Here is a 16,165-nt window from a genome sequence, read left to right as displayed (position 1 = left end):
GATGTGTCCCTATGTCTTTCTTCGTGTCCCTATTTTACCCAGGAGGATACCGAGGCTCAGGTAGGTTAACTACCTTCCCCAGGGTCACACAGCTCGTAATCAATAGAGTCAGAATTCAAACCTATGTGTGTCTGACTGCAGGATGGGGCTAAGGGGCAGGGCTCCTGCATGGGGGCGGCGGTTGGGGGCAGGACTGGAGGGGCAGGCCCAGGGCAGGTGAGCAGCGGCGGGGGCAATAGATTCGGAGACAGGGCTCCCTGAGCAGGGGAGGATAGAGGAGAGGTGAAGAGCGAAGGGGGAGCCCACCCCGCAGGTGTCAGTCCTCAGGTCCCCCGACTGTGCCCAGAGTGGTCACCTGCAAAGCTAGCAGGGGGCGCCCTTGAGTCTTCCTGCTAGAGAGAGAGCTTGGCAAGCAGGTCTGGCGGGTGCAGGATCACCAACGAAAGAATATCCATGGAGGTGACAGAAAGCCCAGCAGAAAGATGGACCTGCCCCCAGAGGGAAGGGTTCCAGTGCCCTCAGGGTCCACTGCTCTCAGGGGAGCTGGACTGTTTCCAGAGGAAAATGCTCTGCTGGTTGCTCTGAGGGTTCATGCTGGGTTTCAGGTGAGATAAGACAGATAACAAGGCACCGATCAATGGCAGGTCAAGGTGAACCCCGCCAGAAAGGGTTATCATTCAGAGGCGGCCACATGGCCATTAGGCAACACTCGAATCTGATTCTGCTTTCCCATAAGCAGCTGGCAATTTCTGAGACCTGTTTGTATAAAATTAGAAATTCTTAGAAAAGATACATGACGAATGTCACACCGACACTTGCCCTCTATCTGCCCAGTTCCCACCCCACCCCTCCAAGGTAAAGTTTACTTTTAGTTTCTTATGCATCTTTCCAGAGCTTTAAAAATGCATATCCAAGCAAAGTACTAGAGTCTAACCCCCCCGCTTTTTACCATAAAAGTAACAGATTGCATACTGGTTTGCACCTTGCTTTTTCCCCCTAATTAAAAAAAGTTTTTGGTAGAATACACATAACGTGAAATTCGCCATCTTAACCATTTTTAAGTGTACAGGTCATTGGCATTAGGTACCTTCACATTGTTCAACTGTCACCACCGTCCATTTCCAGGTTTTTTCATCTTGCAAAACTGAAACTCTCTCCACTGAACTATAATCCCCCATTCTTCCCTCCTCCCAGCCCCCGGCAACCCCCATTCTACTTTGTGTATCTATGAATTTTGACTCTTCTAGGTACCTCATAAAAGTGGAATCACACGGTATTTGTCCTTTTGTGTCTGGCTTATTTCACCTCGTATACTTTCTTCAAGGTTCATCCATGTTGTAGCCTGTGCTAACATTTCTTTCCTTTTTTTAAGGCTGAATAATATTCATTGTATGGATAGACCACATTTTGTTTATCTGTTCGTCCATCAATGAACACACCTGGGTTACTTCTCACTGTAGCCCTTATAAATAATGCTGAGTATACAAATATCTTTTTGAGTTCCTGCTTTAAATTCTTTTAGTTATATACGCAGAAGTGCAATTGCTGGATCATATGGTAGTTCTATTTTAAAATTTTTGAGGAACCGCCATACTGTTTTCTACAGAAGCTGCTCTATGTTACGTTCTCACTAGTAATGCATGAGTCCCAATTTCTCCACATCCTCTCCAACACTTGTTATTTCTTTCTTTTTTTTTTTTTAATAATAGTCATCCTCATGGGTGTGAGGTGGTAGCTCACTGCAGTTTTCATTTGCATTTTTCTAATCATTAGTGATGTTGAGCATCTTTTTGTGTGCTTATTGACCATTTGTATATCTTCTTGCAGAAAAATCCATTCAAGTCCTTTGCTCATTTTTATTTATTATTATTATTTTCCTTTTTTTTTTTTTTTGGTGTACGTGGGCCTCTCACCGCCGCGGCCTCTCCCGTTGCGGAGCACAGGCTCCAGACGCGCAGGCCCAGCAGCCATGGCTCACGGGCCCAGCCGTTCCGCGGCACGTGGGATCCTCCCAGACCGGGGCACGAACCCATGGCCCCTGCATCGGCAGGCGGACTCTCAACTACTGTGCCACCAGGGAAGCCCCTATTTTTTATTATTTTTGATTAATTTTTATTGGAGTATAGTTGCTCATTTGCTCATTTTTAAATTGGGTTGTTGGGTTTTTTGTTGTTGAGTTTTAGGAGCTCTTTAAATATTCTGGATATTAATCCCTTATCAAATATGTAATTTGCCAATATTTTCTCCCATTCTGCTTGCCTTTTTAATCTGTTGATAGGGTCCTTGTACACACAAAATTTTCAGTTTTGATGACCTCTAATTTATCTATTTTTCTTTTGTTGTCTGTGTTTTTGGTGTCATAGCCAAGAAATCATTGCCAAATGCAGTCATTTTAAGAAATCAAAATTAATGCAAAAAAAATCCATGTGAACAAACTATCAAAATCTAACCAAGATGAATCTTGCATGACTTACCTTCCTCATCTCACTGTGATCTCAGCCTTGTCCAACCCTGTCTTTCCTTAAAATTTTGGTATTTTGTTCATCATGGGGCTTGGTGGGGGGCATTAATTTTGATCTTTAAAAGTATTGCATTGAAAATACTAGTTGTCTTGATTACTGAGTTTCCCCGATGCCCCCTAAAATTTTGTATCCGAGGTGAGTCCCTCCCCCATCACCCTAGTGCCAGCCCTGAGACAGCAGTTAGCCAGGCTCTCTGGGGACGTACAGCTGTCTTCATGCGGGGGCCAGTTCTCCTCTTAGGCGAGGTGGGGTGAGCTGGAAACCCACCTCTGCAGAGAAGCCCCCTGCTCTGCCAGCAGTTAATGGACACGTGTCCATTGTGGATCTCACCCAGATCTCCACCAGTGGCGTGCTGGTGAATGTTCAACAGCTGGCCCCTGGTGGAGTGGGGATGGGCAGGGTGAGCAGGATTTGTAGTGTTTCCAGATTTCCATGACTAAATGCTCCCTCCATACGAGATTTCAATCCACAAACAAGATGTTGCTGAAAGCAGAGCTGGGAAGAGCTGGCAACGGGCAGACCCAAGCGTTGGGAGGTGTTGAAAGGAGAACCCAAGGCCACTGGGGGAAGGGGCAGAGCGTCCCCATGGGATGTTATTACCAGGTGTTGAAACTGCAACACATCAGCCAGCGGTTAACCAGGAAAACATATCTAGATAGCAAAGGAGATTTAATGCAGGAAATTGGTTCCCCAGGGGATGGAGAGGCTCAGGAATCAACCAGGGACAATGCAAGTCCAGGAGTGGTGAGAAGACCCTCCATCCCTGGGCTGAGAGAGAGAAGGAGGTGATGGTGAGTACCAGAGCCAGGGGCTGGGGTCCCCTGGGAGAACCTGGGCCACAGAGGGCCTGTACGGCAGTGCTGGAACTGCAGACAAGATGGAGATGCTGGCGGAGGGAGAGAGGGATGAGAGGAATACCCTGTCTTCTCCTGCCTTTCCGTCCCCACCGGTGCCTCCCATTGGAGACCTCACTGAGAAGGGGGCTTGCAGGCTGCAGGCTGCCCCTTCAACACACAGCAGAGCAGGGAAAGGATGAGGAACAGATCTAAGGGCAACCAGGCCCAGGGCTGGCACATCCAGGTGCTGGGCACCTAGCACTGTTCCATTATCACAGTGCCCATAGCAAGGGCCATGGGTACAGATGGCCTGGCTCTGTGATTCTGAGTATTACTTGGTGATTGGACTATCTACAGAGGGAAAGGAGTTTGGGGCTTAAATAGTTGAGGACTTTAGATCTAAATGTGAAAATTACCCAATTCCTATAGAGCATGAAACTGAAATGTGAGTAGATAAATGTTTGGGGAAAAAAATTTTTTTTTTGGCTGCACTGCGTGGCATGCGGGATCTTACTTCCCCGACCAGGGATTGAACCATGCCTCCCGCATTGGATGGGTGGAGTCTTTTTTTTTTTTTAATATTTATTTATTTATTTGGCTGAACTGGGTCTTAGTTGCTGCTGCGGTATCTTCGTTGCAGCAGGCAGGATCTTTTCTAGTTGCGGCATAAGGAATCTATAGTTACAACATGTGGGATCTTTTAGCTCAGGCATGTGGAATCTTTAGTTGTGGCATGTGGGGGTCTTTAGTTGTGGCATGCGGGATCTAGTTCCCTGACAAGGGATCAAACCTGGGCCCCTTGCATTGGGAGTGTGGAGTCTTAACCACTGGACCGCCAGGGAACTCCCAGAAGAAATTTTTTAAATTAGAGACTTGGCTTAAGTAAATAATATTCTAACAGACCTCAAAACTTTGTTTTGTTTTACAAGAAAGAAATATTTCCGTTATTAAAGCTGATAGATTATTCTGATGAATGATAGTCATTACACTTATAAATCTAAATACAGAAAATAAGAAAGAAGCAGAAGGTATTGAGAATGAGGAAATAATGAAGATATATATCCTACATAAGTATATGAGAAAAAATAAAGAATTTAAAATAAAATATCAAGTACAAGAGACAAATTATTAATTTTTAAATAAAGTATCTTATAGATGCATGTTTGATGAGAAAAGTAAAAACCATAGCAGATTTTAAGTTCCTTCCATATGGCTGATTGATGTTCACAAAGCTTCATGGGTTGCAGCTGAACATAAGTTGATAAAATTAAACCAATTCTTTAATAGGACATTTCAATGAACATTTTTATGACTTAGTTGGTATCAGAAATATTAAATAAATAGAAATATCAAACAGGACTATAAGGGCTAAGAAATTCTTTAGTGAAATTCCTTAGTTCAGTAGAAGATTCAGCACCAAAAACTAAAGCATTGATGCCAAGAGACATTTACTTAAGACAAAAGTCACCTGCCAAATATCGACTGAATGTGGAACGTTGTTGAGAGCCAGATGTGATTCTCCAAGTCAAATTATGGTTCAGGCAGTTACGGTTTCATCTAGCAGGTGATAGCTAGCCAGCCAAAAAAAAAAAAAAAACCATGGCAAAAACTTTAAAAGATCAATACATGATTTGGAAACTGCTAAAATGGTTTATTGATTTATTTTCTCAATCATTTATATCCCTTGATAAGTCATGGTAGTAGCTCTGTAATTTAGTTTATTTCAATATGAAATAGACTATATTTTTGCTGATTTGATTTGCACTTGATTTACATGATCTTGCTGTTCACTATTTTCAGATCACAGCTGCACGGGGAGCTCATTTCATGGAGGAGAGGCTGCAGCTGAGTTTCAGTTGATAAGTTGGGAGGGGGTTTCAGCCCATAAACATGAGCAGGGACACGTGAAAGAACTGATACAGGGGCTCACTGGGCAGTCACATGTGGACAGGGAAAGCTTACTCGTCATTCATTCAACAAATATTTATAGGACACCTGTGTACCAGGCACTGTCTTAACTGCTAGGAATAAGGCAGGGAGCTAAAAAGATAAAGACCCTGCCTTTCATGGATCTTACATCATTGAGGACAACGTTCACGTACAGAGGGATTTTTTTTTTTTTAAAGAATATGAGAAAGGGGCTTCCCTGGTGGCACAGTGGTTGAGAGTCCACCTGCCGAGGCAGGGGACACGGGTTCGTGCCCCGGTCCGGGAAGATCCCACACGCCGCGGAGCGGCTGGGCCCGTGAGCCATGGCCGCTGAGCCTGCGCGTCCGGAGCCTGTGCTCCGCAACGGGAGAGGCCACAACAGTGAGAGGCCCGCGTACCGCAAAAAAAAAAGAAAAAAAAAAAGAATATGAGAAAGAATATATATGTGTATAACTGAGTCACTTTGCTGTACAACAGAAATTAACACAACATTGTAAATCAACTCTACTTCAATAAAAGTTTTTAAAAATTGAACAATTTTGTGTTTAAAAGTTATACAGGGACTTCCCTGGTGGTCCAGGGAAGGTTAAGACTCCGTGCTTCCCCTTCACGGGTAGTAAGAAGTGGTTTGATCCCTGGCTGGGGAACTAAGATCCCACATCCTGAGCAGTGTGGCCAAAATAAAATAAAATAAAACTTATACAAATCCCTACCACCACGGGACACCCCAGTCCTGACCAGGTTGACACACTGGAGAAAGTATTTTACGGGTTGATGTTTGCTGCACTTGACCATGAGACGCAGGCTAGGGTTATTCTGTGTGCCATGAACAAGGATGCATCCCATAGGAGGCCAACAGGTGTCTGAGGAAGCCAAAAATCAGGTTTGTGTCACCCTTTCTGCTCCTTATGTGTTTCCACATTACAGAAAATGCAGTGAAAGTTATTAATTTTACATGTTTCGATATGAAAAAAGTTAGGTGTAGTTCACTTTAATTTTTCAAACGAATGTGTGTAATGGGGCATCAGAGAAGGAAGCATGCATATGTCAAAACTTTAAAAAGGATTCAGATGCACAAAACCAAGGGGTGCTTCACAGTGTAGTTTCTCATCATGGAAAACAGGAATAACAATCTCTGCTTTCCTTCCACTGCCCTCAAAAGGCAGGACATAAATAAAGGGAATGGTGCTTATCACAGAAGTGCCCCACCCTATACCACCTCTTTCCCAGAGAAATGTTTATAATTTGAGGTATTTGCTATAATACGTAAAAGAGCCGTTTTAAAATATGCAAGGAAAGACAAAAAAAAAACCACCTATGTTTGCTTGACTTATCATATTTGACAGTTATTTTAAAAAGCATCTGAAAACTCTAAAGTAACTTTACCACCTCTCAAGTAGCTTGCGGCTATTAGGCCGGAGGCTTACAGCCCTATTCAGAACAGTGCTGTGTTATAGATTCCGCAAGCTAGGTCTGATTTAAATTGCTCTTTCCTACTGTGGGCCCCAGTGCCCTTGTCAGATCCCTCCATTTGACTTTGGAAAATGCCGTTAAAACTTCTTGGAAAACAGACAATCTGGACATGGTGCCCCCATCTGGCGCCCATTCTGCGAGTCACTGTGGGAGCTGATGGGATTTCGGTAGGAGGTAACTGTTGGTGTTAGGACCACACATGGGAGAAAACAGTCCTGAGCTGAACAGGGTGTAACACTGGCTTTTAAGTCTGGGAAGGCCAGGATTGTGCCTTAATCCTTTCTGAATGCCCTGCTCCTAACAATGCCTTCCCCACAGAGTATTTGTTGAATTGAGATACTAGTAAGCAAAGCATCATTAAACACAACCATCAGCCGTTATAGTCATTCCATCTTTTGAGAAACACATGTGGACTGGTCTGAGCCAGAAAATGAATGTTACATCCTAGTTCTACTTCTTAGCTCTGGTACTGTTGTTATTGATACGTTATTGTTCATGGTGATTTCAATTAATTACATAATAACTGAGTGACTTTTCCTGGGGCACAAGAGGATAGGGAGGTGAGAGAGTTTGGAAAATTGGAGTTCCTTGGCACTTGGACTTGAATCGCAGGTCTATCATTTTCCGTGTGATCTTGAAAAAAAACCACTGGGTTTTCTGAGCCTCAGTCTCCTTTTCTGTAGTAATGGAGACCACAATAGTATCTAAGTCAAGAGTGGCTGTGAGGGTTGTGAAGAGGTCTGGCCACAGACCATAAAATCCAGTGCGGGTACGAAAGGCTCTCTGTAATGGTGATTATAACCGCGTGTAGGCACGGCCAGGAGAGGGAAAGGTGTTTCACAGAATCTCACTTGCTTTACCTCTTGTGTCTTCTGGTCCCCATCTCTAGGACTCCATAAAGTTGTGATTTTCCTTTTCATCTGTTATGTTAGTGTTTTCTAAACCTTATTTTTTCCCAGATTGCTTAGGTGTTTTTTTAATCAACTTTATTGAGGTGTAATTTACTCAGGTATAATTTATTACGCATCCAAAACCCATTCTGATGAGCTTTGACAAATTTACATATTCATACAACCACATTCAAGACACAGAATATTCCTTATTACCCCCAAAAGTTCCCTAGGCCTCACCCCCAGTCAATCCCCGCTCCTGCCCCAGGTAACAACTGATCTGCATTCTGTCACCGTGAATTAAATAAGACTTTTTTCTAGCTTTATGTAAATGGAATTGTACACCTATTCTTTTGTATTTCACTTATTTCGCTCAGTATTTTCAAGATCTGTCTATGTTATTGTATGTATCAGTAGTTCATTCCTTTTTATGCTGAGTAGGAATATTTATGCTATTGTATAAATATACCACAATTTTTTTTATCCATTCACCTACTAAAGGACATTTTAGGTTTTTCCCCAGGTTTGGACTATTATGAATAAAGCTGCTGTAAACATCCATATACGAGTCTGTGTGTGTACGTCTATTTCCATTTCTATTGGATATATACCTTAGAATTGCTAGGTCCTATGGTAAGTATATGTTCAACCATATAAGAAATTCCCAAAATGTTTTCCAAAGTGACTGTACCATTTACAATTCCATCACCAATATATGAGTTTGCTCCACATCATCAATACTTGGTGTTACTAGTCGTTTTAATTTTAGTCATTCTCGTGGGTGTGAAGCGGTGTTCCACTGTGGTTTTAGTTTTCACTTCCCTGATTACTGATGACGTTAAGCATCTTTTCATGTGCTTATTGTCCATTTGTATTTTTTTTTTCTGTGAAGGGTGTGTTCAAATTTTTTGCCCATTAAAAAAAGTAGGTTGGGGGCTTCCCTGGTGGCGCAGTGGTTGAGAGTCCGCCTGCCGATGCAGGGGACGCGGGTTCGTGCCCCGGTCCGGGAAGATCCCACATGCCGCGGAGCGGCTGGGCCCGTGAGCCATGGCCGCTGAGCCTGCGCGTCCGGAGCCTGTGCTCCGCAACGGGAGAGGCCACAACAGTGAGAGGCCTGCGTACCGCAAAAAAAAAAAAAAAAGAGAATGAAAACACCACATTAAACAATAGATTTTAAAACATATCACACTATTTTCAAGTTAATGGCCATTTTATATTCTTTATAAAAGATTGCGTGCCACGACTGACATAAAACATGAATTTCAGTTGAGATGGCATGAATGAAACCAAAGTGCTGTATAAACCTTCAGCTTCTAGTCACCTTGCTTTTCTAGAATTGGCACAGTGCTTGGCACATAGTAAATATTAAAAAGTATTTGTAGAATTTAATTAAATTGTGACAGGGTACTCCCGCTAGAGATCTCAGTTTTTGAGTGGTGGAAATAGCATTTGAACTTTGAATTTTCCAGCAAACATGGAAAGTGATGACACTCACAAATGTCAAGAAAACAAGCAAATCATATCAAGGTGTAAGTTATTGGCGCTGCTACAGCATCTGGAAGACAATCCACATGTGAGTAGGTTCCTCTGTTTGTCCAGCAGGGGGCACTTTAGGATTTCCTTAACTCAATAGGCCCGCATTATAAAGTCTGAAAAAAACCTTTTGTTTACAGCGGGAAGAACTTCTCAGATTTGTTTTCTCAGACCTCCTTCTCTGTGTAGTTGGAAGGGAGAACTCGGAGGTGCGAGGGCTCCAGGGAGGAGAGGGCGTTGGGAAGAGCCAGGATAAGGAGTTAGGAGACCGCGGTGCAGTCCCAGCTCTGCACCAACCGGACGGTAACCGTGGTCAGCCACTCCAGCTCCTGGACCTGCTTCTTTGTTTGCAACAGGAAAAAAAAAAAAAATCGTACTCTGAGTGATAAAGCCACCCGACTCTGACAGCATACGGTGTGTCCCACCTGCAGCTTGGGGTCCATAAAAAGCCATGTTCCTTTGTTATTTTATATGATTTAATTCCAGCCCCATTTCATCAGGGTGAGTCGCTCTCCTCTCCCTTCTTCCCTGAGACTCATGACTCCCAGAGGCTGCTCTTTACCTCTGCTTTGTCCCTTAAAGTGGGTGCCATCACCTCCTCCCCGTGTCCCAGCCCCTAGGATGGACACGTTCTCACCCGCACGTCTGTGATCCCCTGAAGAAGTAAGGCGTTGGGCCTTAGAGGTGCTTTTGAATCTGTAAAGGAGTCAAGGTCGTTTGCTTGGGAAGGCTTCTGGCACGGATGCAGCTTGCCCATCCCTCTGGCTCCCTTCCCCCAGGGGCATGGCGGCTGACCCCCTCTCATCCACTTCCCTGAAAGGAACCACTCCTACGGTTTTTCTCAGGGAGACTCACTGTCTCCTCTGCTAGAAATAGAAGTGGCTGGAAACTTTTAACAGAAACTTGCTTTCAGAGCATCGCTTTTTACCTCCTGGGCACCGTGCTGCATCTTTATGATGGCTCATTCAGTCTTGTCTTTCCTAGAGAGGGGTACAGGGAGCCCAGCTCAGAGGCCACTGTGGGCGGGGATGGGGGATACAGGAGACGACATTTTGCGTGTGGATTGTGTCAAACTGAGTTAAATCGTAGAACACCCAGCTGGTGTCTGCAGAGAACTGCAGGATCGTTTGGGGTGGGAAACTCACACATCTGGTGTCAGAAGTGTTCTGGGCGGGGGTGTTTGTGTGAGTAAAAACCCAGTGGTGGCGGAAGGCAGACAGGCAGACAGAAGACCTCTTGGGAATACCTGCTCAGGTGCTGCCAGAAGCCCTAAACGACGCCTGCCGAGCTTGCTGGAATACAGCACAGCTCCGAGAATCACGTTCCCTGACTCTTCCAGTGGTTCGTAAGCCTGGATGCCCTGGGTCAGGTCCTCCCCTGCTTGGGATGCTGGAACAATTCCACTTCCCGCCCACCCCGCCTGGTGCAATGGGACAGCGCAGAGAGCCCTTGTGCTGCCCCCCAGCCCTGTGCCGCCCCGAAGGGGCGTCCGATCCCGGGGAGGCTCTCGGGGCAGTGGGTGGTGCCCAGGCCGTTCCCCCCTGGGAAGGGGAGTTTACTGGAAGGAGGCAGAGTCCCTTGGGACCCTGGATGTTCTCCGACAAGTGGTCCTTTCTCAGGCTCCAGTTGTCCCCACGTGGAGGAGGGGGCAGGAAGAAGAAGCGATTGGATTGAGGGATTCCCTGTTTGACAGAATGGTTTAGGAAATAAATACACTCCAGTCCTGCAGAGCTGAACCAGGCCTTACCGGAATATCTCCCAGGGAATTTCCACCCACTCCGGCACCTGTCCCTGCCAGCCAGGAAATGCCCCCCGCGGACTTATCTCCTCGCAGTGAGTGTGGGTGACTGCTGTCCAGAGCCCCCCAATGTTTGCGGTCTCTCTTCCTGAGTCGGTTTCCCTCGGAGACGGCCTAGGTGTCTCCACCGCTGTTTGCTTTGAGCCTGTGAACAGGGTATTTAAAAATAGCCTTATCTGAAAGCTTCAGTGTGCCTGAGCGGTTCCCATCAGATAGGCCCACGGTTGTACTTGGCCTGTGTGTCCTGGCAGGGCCACACTACTGTCCTCCTCCAGTCTCTTCTTCTCAACTGCAGACTCGGGGCTCTGACAGAGAGCATTAGGAAGCGGGAGATGCTCTGCTCTTGCCAAGAAGCCAAAGAGAATGCTGTCGACAGAGCGTCAAAAACCCCTTTCTAAATAAGACGGGTGAGGTCTGCGGGGGCCGGGGCAGTCTCAGTCTTGACTGATGTCACCGGTGCATGAGGTACACACTTACTGAGGCCACCAGGCAGCTAGTGTAGCATCAGGCTGTGTCTCGGAAGGAAGAAGCTGCACCATCCCCGAGATGTCACTTCTGCTGTCCCCGTTCTCTGATCATCACCTTCTGTTCAGCTTTTCCCCACCAGCCCTGTCGCTCAGCGAGTCCCAGGTGGCACCGAGACCGCCAACCATGGACCCCACCGCTCTAGCACTGCTGTCACCCCCGCCCCCGTGCCCCCATGTCCCCTCTCCCCTCCTCACTGGGTTTGGATTCCTTGGTTCAACACTACGGTTGCTCCTTTGCAAAGCACTTTAACTTCCGCTTCCTTGTCCTCCCGTGTACCTGCCTGACACATCCCCTTGCCACCGTCTGCCTGCCCTGTGTGCGCGCTGTGGCATCTAACCATCGCTGGAGGGAAAAACAAAACAAAAAAAAATACACGCAACCACATTCACTGGATTTGCATCACACTGAACGACCACAAGCCTCAGATGGGCAGCCAGCACTCCCGGGTGACTTGACTACCCTTCCTAATAAATGAACATGCCCATTCGCTGAGATAATTATTTCAAAACTTCTTTCTTCCCAAACCTCCAACATTCCACCACCTCCAAGTCACTCTCCTATTTCACAGAGAAAACAGGAAGGATCCAATGGGACCCTCCTCTTCCCACCAGAGATTCCCTAACCCTCTCATCTTCCGCCTTCCCTCTCGCTACGGTGGAAGGGGTGTCTTTACTCCCCTCCCAGCCCCCTCTCTCCTCCTCAAGAACTTCACTGCTACAATTACTTTCTGCTCTCATGCACCCTCAGTTTCTCCCTTCGCATGTCTCAGATGCTGGCACCTTTATGATACATTTGCATTATGATTTGAGACATTGTTAATATACAGTGTACTCTATTATGTATTTATTTTGTTATACGCTGTTTCCAGGAAGCCAAAAATTGTTTCCCTGACTTTAGGACTTTGTCCAGCTGCTATTTCTCTGCTCGCTTTACAGCAAACTGACTTGAGTCAATTTCTTCACTTTCCATTTTCTCCTCAACCGACACAACTGGACTTCTGTCCCCACCCCTGGACTGAAAGGGCTATAACCGTTGGAATAAAAGACAGATGATCTCCATCTTGCTTGAAAACACTGTTTATCTCTCTGTCCACCTCTTCCTCGATTTCTCAGCAGCATTTGATATTGACGACTGTCTCCTTGAAACATTTTCTTCCTTAAGGCTCCCGGAGGCCCCCTTCATCCGGTTTTCCTTGTACTTTACCAGCTGGTCTTTCTAAGATTCCTGTGGCTGTTCTTATTTCTCTCTCAGACCCCTAGGTGCTGGAGTCCCCACGATGCTGTACTTAGCCCCCTCTTCTATGTCTACGCTTTCTTCCTAGAGGAGTGTATCCAGGTATGGTGCTTTTTAATATCATCCAAACACCCAAATCCACACTCCTAAATTTATGCCTCTGACATTGGCCTTTTCCTGAAGTCCGGGTCCTTATAGCCAACCACCTACTCACTTCCTGCTTGAATGTTTGATAGACATTTAAATATAACATGGCTGAGACTGAACTGTTAATGCTACCTGTCTCCCTGACTCATGCTCCCCTCAAACTTTCTCATCTCAGTAAAGCCCCCGCCCCCCAATCCAGCTGCTGGCCAGAGGGCTATCCTTAGTCTCTATTTCCCTCACACTCCACATCAAGCTACCAGTGGACCCTGCTGGCTTTACCTCCACAGTATCCAAAATACATCCCACACTAGGTCCCAAAGTAAATCCCAAATCAGACCGTGTATCACCATAGCTGCCACGGGCGTCCAAGTCACTCGCGTCCACTGTAATTGACCGCCAGTGGATATGCCACGTCTGCCCCACTTCCCCCATACTTTCTACATACATCTTGCTTAACACTTAAATCAGATCATACATCACTCCCCAGTTCAAAGACCTCAAAACACTTCTGGCCCAATCCCAGTAAAACCCAGACTCCTTACTCTGACCTACGAGGCTGACCCCATTCGAGCCGCACTGCCCACCACACTCCCTCCCGCCTCAGAATCTGGGTCCTTGTTTTTCTCTCCAGAACACTCTTTTTCCTGATCTTTGCATGCCTGCAGTTTCAGCTGAAATAGCACCTTCTCAGAGAAGCCTTCCCTGACCACGTGGTAAAAGCAGCCCTCTCCCACACAAGGCAGGACACTGCCGTCACCTTTTACCGTCTCTGTGGCACTTAAAAGTATTTAACTTGTTTGGAGGCCAAATTAGAGTCATTTCCCTTTGGGCTGAAAAAGTGTGCAGTCTTACCTGCAGGCGTGGAAAGGCCCAGTGGCTTCTCGAATGCCCTTTGAACTACACGGCCGATGGTGATGGCAGATCTCCAGGTGCCGATCCGTCCCTCAGCTCATGACCTGTGCTCCATGCAGCCAATTCATACTGGGAGCTCTTTGCAGGAACTAGATCCCAGTCACTCATCTGCTTGGTGTAAGCAGGTGATATGATCTCAAGGGACGGCTAGAGTGCTTCTCTCCAGCTGTTCCTTCTACAGAATGGGATTCCTGACGCCTGCTCTGACCTGCAGACATGGACTTCTCCCGGGAATGAGAGACAGGAGCCATTCAAGACATGTCTTCCCTGCCTGCTTTGTCCCTTTAAAGGTTTCTCCAAGTGTCTGTAGACCACCTGTGTCAGTCTCCTGGAGTGTTCGTTAAAAACAGATTCCTAGGCCCCGTGCCAGAGCTGTGCACCAGAACCTCTGAGTGGAGCCCAAGAGTTTCCTGGGGCTGTGCATTTGCAGCAGGTGCCCCAGGTGACCCTCATGCAGGCTTCATTTTGAGCACCGCCACTTAAGATGTTGAAAAAGTTTGACACGAGTTCTCCACACAGGACAGTAATGCTAAGCCCCGTACTTGGACGATAGAACTGTGATTTGAAATACATGTCCTGTGGGTCCGCTATCCAGCAGTGCTCTGAGTTTGACCCATATATTCTGAATCCAATCAGAGTCACCTTTGGAAGTGGCTAATGTAAGAGAGGCTCTGGCCTTGGTCAAATTCAGGAATAATGAATGCCTGCCTCTCTCAGTTTCACATCTTGAGCTCACATAGCCCGCACCGGGAAGCTCCTGATGGCGACACCACCAAGCAGCCCTCCTTGGGGGAAGGTGCCATAAAGGAAGGAGAGTGATTCAGGTGACTGTTCCTCCCTCCAGGCCTTCCTCCCTCCCTCCCTCCTCCCACTTCTTTCTCTTTCAATTTAGTGCTCGGCCCTGTGTGTTGTAACAGGAACAACGTAAAAGGAAGCACATTTCTCCTCTTTATAAATATATTCTTTTGAAATATTTTAATTTCACTTTTTCTAACAGCAATATAGAAACAAACAATCATAAAAAATAAAATTATAAATTGTCCATCGATTACGTAATAGCACTTGGTATTGCTACAGGGAGGAGGCCTGAGGCTGGGTCAGGTCATCTCAAGCTTGCCCGGGCTCCCCAGGCCTGTGATCACTGCTGAGCCCACGAAGGCGTCAGACATCACCCTGCTAGGCAGTGTCGTGGAGACTTCGAGTTTTACACGCAGGGGTCCTCGAGGGATGGCAGGGAGACGGGTAGATAATGAGTAAAACTGCAACAGTATCGTATACGCGTGGTAAAGCTGGAAGGCTGCCCTGGGGAGCTGGGCACGCAGGTTAGGCTGCGTCTGACTCGGGCGTTTCTTGACCCACAGGAGGCAGGGACTTCACAAGGCCGAACTGACTTGGTTAGTTGTCTGTGTTCGCCGTGGAAATAAGGACGCTGACAGACACCGGACAGTGAGTAAGAAAACACACCTGTCTTTTCCCCGCACTTCTCTTCCTGACTTCTCCTCCCCCCTTATCCCCAAATAAAATTCCCTTGGCATGAACTAAGCACAAAAGCTGAGACATCTAACCTATTCCAAAAAGTGCGCCTATTGCAAAACCTATTCCATCAAGTGTTCTTGATCTCAAAGAATCATTAGGTCAACTGAGCAACTAAATTGTCCAGTTGACTCCAACTCAACTGGGTTGACGAAATTCAGGTAAACCACTCAGCTGTGGCCGGACCCAGCTTTTTTAGTTACTGTAATGACTGGTTCCTAGAAAGAAAACTACTCGGTTTGGCCCTCTTTTCAGTTGTGGAACGCGCTTGCCTGTGTGGCTTCAAGTGTGTGTATGTGCACGTCTCTGAAGAGTGAGCGTGTGTGCAGGCTGGCCGGCCACCCCAAGACCTCGAGGGTTCTTCTGGAGGACGGCTGGCGGGCACGCCTCTGTAGGACTTGGCAGCGCTCAGACAGAACCCCTGAGGAGAGGCATCAACTAGCTAGAGAAAACCTCCCTCCTTCCTGCCTGGGGAGGAGCCGGCCTGAGGAGGCCTAGCCTTCCACCGAGGGCTTCTTCACGGACAAATGCCCTGTGCCTCAGACTTCTGCCACTGCTCAGAGCCGAAGGAAAAACAGATCTTGGCTATGTGGTAATACCGTCTTTGAAGGAAGCGTAAACCCTCCGGCTCTTGGAAGCCACAAGAAAACAACCAAATTCTTTTCTAACTAGGGACCGATCATCCACAAACTCCCACTCCTGGCCCACAAGAGAAAAGCAACCGCTCCCCAGCGTGGGTCATGGTGTGTGTGTGTGAGCGTGCCTGGGCCTCACTGAAATTCTACAGGAAGACGAAGCGTGAAAGACAGAGCAACAGGATGCCTCACATCC

Source organism: Neophocaena asiaeorientalis, unplaced genomic scaffold (assembly GCF_003031525.2).
Source record: "Neophocaena asiaeorientalis asiaeorientalis breed wild unplaced genomic scaffold, Neophocaena_asiaeorientalis_V1.1 scaffold635, whole genome shotgun sequence".
Lineage (NCBI taxonomy): Eukaryota > Metazoa > Chordata > Mammalia > Artiodactyla > Phocoenidae > Neophocaena > Neophocaena asiaeorientalis.
Note: the sequence above shows the minus strand (reverse complement) of the source record.